The sequence below is a fragment of the Lactuca sativa genome, chromosome 3, assembly GCF_002870075.4.
Source record: "Lactuca sativa cultivar Salinas chromosome 3, Lsat_Salinas_v11, whole genome shotgun sequence".
NCBI classification, from domain to species: Eukaryota; Viridiplantae; Streptophyta; class Magnoliopsida; order Asterales; family Asteraceae; genus Lactuca; species Lactuca sativa.
The window spans coordinates 257,266,250-257,272,920 of record NC_056625.2 but is presented as its reverse complement, the minus strand read 5'-3'; positions in this window follow the sequence as shown (position 1 = coordinate 257,272,920).

Genomic DNA, 6,671 nt, shown 5'->3' with positions numbered 1-6,671 from the left:
GACTGACTAATTGAACAAATCAAATCAGTCCTGGACCGGCCGAGCACTTCCATTTGTCATCATCAAATCATCGAGGGGCCCACAGATATCGCTTTTATCCCGAAGGTAAAAGGAATGGATAAACTTTGACTCATATGGCTTGTTCTACTACTTGTTAAATCATACACAAAGGCACGTTTTATAGCACCGAGTTACCAAATGCGTTTTCGTGCAATCAATGTACAACCAACTCATAGTAACAACTAATATCTGTAGGTTTGAAGAATATAAGATATTATCGTCTCATGATCACTCGTGATAAAATCCATGAAGTGATTCCAATGAGCGCGGGTTGAATCCAATATTCAGAACTTATGAGCACTCATGAGTGTTGTAGCCCTTTGTCCAACACCTTAGACCTCTACAAGCCAACCCATGACAGTCTTAATTCATATCTACTTCCAACATATTACCGACTGTGGATGGTTTGAATAACTTAGTCATTCCGGAAGAATAACCTAGTTTATTTGGGAAGTCAAAACATGCAAAGTGAAACACAATAATAATTGAATCCAATATGGTATCAAAACCTATGAACATAAATAAAACACCTTTTATTTATCACCATATGATTACACATTATTCATTCTATATTGTTTCAGCTATCAACTTTATTCTTGAATTTAAAACAATAGTTGTCCCATGCTCCAAGCATGTACACTATGTTTTCTAAGCACTAGTCATGCCATACACCAAGTATGCATACTATGTTTGTCCATGATCTTTACTTTGTGAACTAGATCAATTGAACATAACTTCAATGATTCTCTTTTCACACTCCCAAATCCTTACTGCAAATGCAAGAATTCATGCCATTTACTGAAATCTGTTAGATTCTAAACTTATATGCATTGAAACTCTTGTAATGATTATGCACAAAGTGTGAAGGACTTGATAACAACCATTACAGACCACTCCAAAGGAGATCAGCTCCTTGGGAACATCCTTCTTGAATTAAGTTTCCTAATCTTAAACAGATTGAAAATTCTAACTTTGAAACATTTCTAGATTCCATTTTGACTATCACTTCTGAACAAGAGTTGCCTCCTTACAGATTATGTCAATATGGTCCTTCTAGAATTATCACGATACTTCCAGCTGTCCTTGAGCAACCAATCTTTGGTAAACCTTAGATTGTCCTCGACAATTGTTTAATCCTTTTAGTCATATCCAGTTCTAAACCTTTTCCCTTCTTAATGCCCCAGGCATTTGGAAAATTTTAGGAAGGATGAATATAGCACATGTAATCGATCTTATATCCGAAGCATATGGGAAACGATTCATGATGTCTCACATAAAGACTAAACCAGTCTTTTGCTATAACATTTCCATTTCTACTTGCCAAGTTCTCATAATTCAGATTATGAAAAGGGGTTCCGTAATCATAATCGAGTTTTAGAATGCAAATAATGGACCCATATATAGAATTTCCTTATGTTGAGCCATTCCAACATGAAATTCATATATATATCCTTGACTAAATGATTAAAACCTCACGATCTGAGCTTATAGATTTGAGATGAAGTATAATTTCCTCTCCCTTAATTATAGCAAACCAACTCTTTCCCAATTGAAACTTTTGTTTTCTATAATTAACATTGCTAACTTGCAATACTTATCATAATTATCATGCTCCCACTAACATGATGATTATTAGCATAACACTTATGCTCCCACTAGCTTTGACATGTACTCAGAAATTAGCTGACTTTCTTACCAAAGTTCAGATTTCTGATACTAGATTGCTTTGATAAAACTTTATCAAAATCATACACATTCCCTTAGATAGCACACTTGTGTATCTAAACAATTATGAAGAGGGATGCCGTAATCATAATGGTTAGACCTTTTTGCCACTTCTCACAAGTCCATGATTATGAAGAGGGATGCCGGTAAACCACATACGCTCCACTAACGACTTTGAGAATGCAAATATCACAATTGCTATCTAGCTAAAATCTACTTAGTGAAAGTGTTTCCTCACCATCATTTTCATGAATCGGAGAGAAACCTTATGACACTTAGATTTTTATGGTGTATGAGTTCCTACCCATATGAATTTGTCAAAACCATAATCACAGGACAAGGGTAATGACAAATCCAATCTCATATGGACTGAACTCAATCTTAATTTCTTGCCACCTGGCAGCTCAAGGGTCTGTCATTGCTTCCAGGTTATTGTGCAACCAATTGAGAACTCTAAGAACTCATATGCAAAGCCAACTTTAACTGGAATGGGCACAGAATATGTCAACACGATAGGTTATAAATCTCAAGTCGTGTGCTAGTGAAGAACTTCAGGTTTTATTCTTGATTAGTTCTTGAGACTTTCAAGACCTTTAAGACTCCCACTAGCCTCTTGACGAATAAGACTTTCTTGTCAGATATTCAAGAGATAGTGTGGGTTCTAATCAAGACAAACACTTCACACAATTGGCCTAAGTTGGTCTTTGTTTTATCCAAAACATCACAACTTACCAATTTCAAATGTACAAGAGTAGAAAACTTTTACTCTTACATTTGACAAGTGTTTTAAACCTTCTTTAAGACATGTCACTCAAGTTACAATCTTAGAGTATAACTCTAAGAATTGTTTTTGGAACGAAGTATGAATCATCTTCTTGATTTAACCACTTCAACAATTCAAGTTCCTATTCTTAGCTATAAGAAGGCTCTTAGAGGATGAATTGTGATAAGGTCTCTAAATCATTAAGATGATCACAAAAATGATACTAAAGTACTCTCCCATCTTTTAAGATTTGAGAAATTTTTATCCTTCTGCCTAAGTTGATTCTTCTTATTCGCTCTACCTTACATTGGAACATTTTCCAATGTCTCAGAGTTACACTTAAGCTTGTAAGTATAATCATATTTACTGAGCTTTAGTAAACTATGATGAATAGTCTTATCGATCTTTTGTGGTGGACTTGACCAGTGCACAAGAATGTGTACTTGATCCCTTAGTCCTTCACTTGACTCACACATCCATGTGAACAAGTAATTAGTCTTAATTTTCCAATACATGAAAGTTCTCATTCATCATGCTATACAACTTGCATGATTCCAAGTTCCGGTCCAATTGAAACTTGGGTGATGAGAATCTTTCCTTATTTGGTAAATCTAAACATTACCACAAATGAAAAAATCAATTTCATATTTCCACTCTTTCTTGTAAGAGCCCGGAATCTCAGGTATTATTAAATTATGTTTTTGGGGGTGATTTAAGAGGGGACTCGGCGAGTTGGAGCCTAGACTCGCCGAGTAGGATCACAGACTTGGTCGCGGGTTCGCGACTGGACTCGACGAGTCCAGATATGGACTCGGCGAGTCGACGCTGTTCAGCAGAAACCCTAACCGTTCGGTTTTGGATCGTATATAACGCCTCTTAGGCCGTCATTATCCGTCTTTTGGTCGATTGAGAAGAACCCTAATCGTTGTGGACGTCTAGAGCAGGAGAGAAAGCTATTGGAACTTGGAGGAACTTGTTAGGCAAGAAGAAGATGAATTTGGCCAAAGGAATATCAAGGAGGATCGAGTCCTGAGGTTTGGGGGACACAGAGAGTGCGTTTCAGGTAATACTCGGACCAATTCTGTTATTTTGATGTGTATACGAATCTAGGGTTTATGAAACCCACTTAGTGATTAGATGGGTTATTATGTTATTACCCAGACGTTTATACCCCAGTAATAAGATGTTTAGAAGTCCAGAAAGTCCCATGATTGTATATCTCGGGACCATACATAATTTAGGAAGCAGTTGCTCGTCTGCATGGCATGGACTCGCCGAGTTGTTCTTCAGACTCGGCGAGTAGCTTGAAGATTTACTGGGACTCGCCGAGTTGTTCTTCAGACTCGGCGAGTGGAGTCGGTGTGACAACCCGAAATTTCCATTGTACGAACATCATCTATTCAATAGAAGCTAGTTCAGTTTTAGTGATTTTCAAGCTTTTCCGAACAAGTTTGTGTACATTAGGGTTTATGTTTTAGATGATATCAGGAGAGTGGATACTCCTGGTTTGGTGAAACTTGGGCATTTCAAGTTTCATAATGTTACAGTCCAACGTCAGGAATAAAAATATTTTCTGTCAAAATATTCCAGGACTATAAATAGTTTTCTGAATTAAATTAATTCATTATTCACAATTCCAAATAGAGAAAAGCCATATTCTCTCTGACGGATCTTCGGGTTTTCATCCCAGATTGTGAGTCTGCTTTTCTATATGTGTTTCAATACTTGTTAGATGCTCATTAACACTAATTACATGTCTAGATGTCAAGATCCGGGAGTTTACCGCCCAAGATCGTTCTTGGGGAGTAAACTCCAAAATGGAACATTATGGCTTCCTAGTCCCAATCCCTTGCTGGAAGACTTGTATAGGAGATAGGGTATGACATTTAGGGATCAAAAAGCAACCAAGAAACATAAGTCTTTGGAGTTTACGGCCAAGGAACTACCTTGGGCCGTAAACCCCTTTTCAAGGGCTTAAATGCCCTAAAACTTTCCCCAAATGCTTAAGGACTTTAACTACTAGTACGTGTGCTTGTTTAGGACACCAAAAGCTCATCAAAATCACAAGTTAGTAGGAGTTTACGGCCAAGAACCCTTCTTGGGCCGTAAACCCCTTTTGGTGGGACAAAAATCATTCCAAGCTACCCTTAAGCCTTTAGACAATTTACCTTGCACCTTTAGGACTAGAATGGAAAGTAGAACACATTGAAATCACTCCTTGAAAGGAGTTTACGGCCAAGGAACATGACTTGGGCCGTAAACTCCAAGTGAAGGCACCAAAGTGTGCTTCTTGTCCCCATTAGCCTTAGATAAATTCATGGATGCCATTCTTGATGTTTAGGTGTCTCAAATCAATTAATTTCCTAGAGTTTACGGCCGTAAACTCTAAGGTGAAGGACCTTAGGCCGTAAACTCCCTTATGGAGTGTTCTAGAGCCTTAAAACTACTTCATGCATTATTCCAATAAAGATAGAAGTGTTCTAGATGCAAGATAACACCACAAAACACCCAAAAACACCATTTGAGGAGTTCACGGCCATAAGCCTATGAGTTTACGGCCGTAAACTCCAAGGTGTGGGGTTTGTTGGATGGTGAACTCCTATACAAGGCCCTTTGATGTTTCAAACCCTTTTGCCTTGTCCCGTAGCAACTTAGATGCAACCATTTGAACCCTAAACACTCATAAAAGTGTTTAAATGTTTTCTAAGTGCCTTAACTTATTTATTTAAGTTATTATATGTCTAATTAGTTATATATATGTTTATTATATGATAACTAGGCTCGTGCATGTAAACCAGTCTCCGTTTGTCACCTAGCACGGTAGCCGAAACTGCAATTCAAACGACTCACCACAAGTGAGTTCATACCCCTTGAATCAACCTTTGAAATGATTTTAAGTGTTTTAAATACTTTATGGGGGGGGATACAAGTCAAATACTTATAAGTTATTGCTTCAATCACATGTGATTGCATTTAATCACATGTGATTAATAACTAGGAAAACAACGATTTTTACAACTGTTCAACTGTTTTTTTCAAACTACTTCACTTAGAAATGTTTTACAAACTGTTTTACTATCCAAACTTACTTATAGACTGTGATTTAAACAAATGCTTCTTATACTTGAACTGTTTTATTTTACTTATGCCTTACATTGTTTTATAGATCGACATCAAGTCGATCTCCTCTTGATATCATATTTATGTTTCAAATGTTTTATAAAAACTTACTTATGTTTTATATATTCAATTGCATGCCCATATATGTATAGACGTATAAATAATGTTTAAAGGACTTAGGAAGGCCATCCGCCCTATTTCCTTTTCGCGCCTTGAGATGTGGTCTGCTGGGATTTCGGGTGACCATCTGAAGGTCGTTTCAATATTACTTATATATCATATATACATATATAGACATAAAAGTACTTCCATATTCATACTCATCAGTACATCATTAGCTGGTTACCATCGGGGTAACGCAGGATAATACATATACAGATATACTAGAAACAATACATATATAGATATACTAGAAACAATACATATATAGATATACTAGAAACAATACATATACAGATATACTAGAAACAATACATATACAGATATACTAGAAACAATACATATACAGAGATACGAGAAACAATACATATACAGATATACGAGAAACAATACATATACATAAATACGTAATAATTGTGATCCACTGTATCGGGCATGCCTTAAATGTCATGGCCCGAGTTGTAGCCAGAATTCTCTTGGAGGGAGAGCGTGAGTTCGTGTATAGATCTATACTGGATTGACTATCCTACACCTTGCTGCTAGCTACAGCTGGACCTGCAGGTCTGCGGGTGCCAAACGTCATTTCTTTTATTACGACCATTCATTATGTCGTTGTTACCAGTCGATAGCATGGTGCAATTTATCACATTATGCCTTAATATAAATCCGGTTTAAGGTAGTAGTATTTAGTATGGCAGTAGTCTTATTATACAAAGCTACAGTACTAGAATGATTTACGCATTACATATTTTAGTGATAATATCACTTAAGCATTAGTGTACAAACTATATTTTTAACAAATGATAGTTATACTTGGGTAATTACATACTTTTACAACAGACAA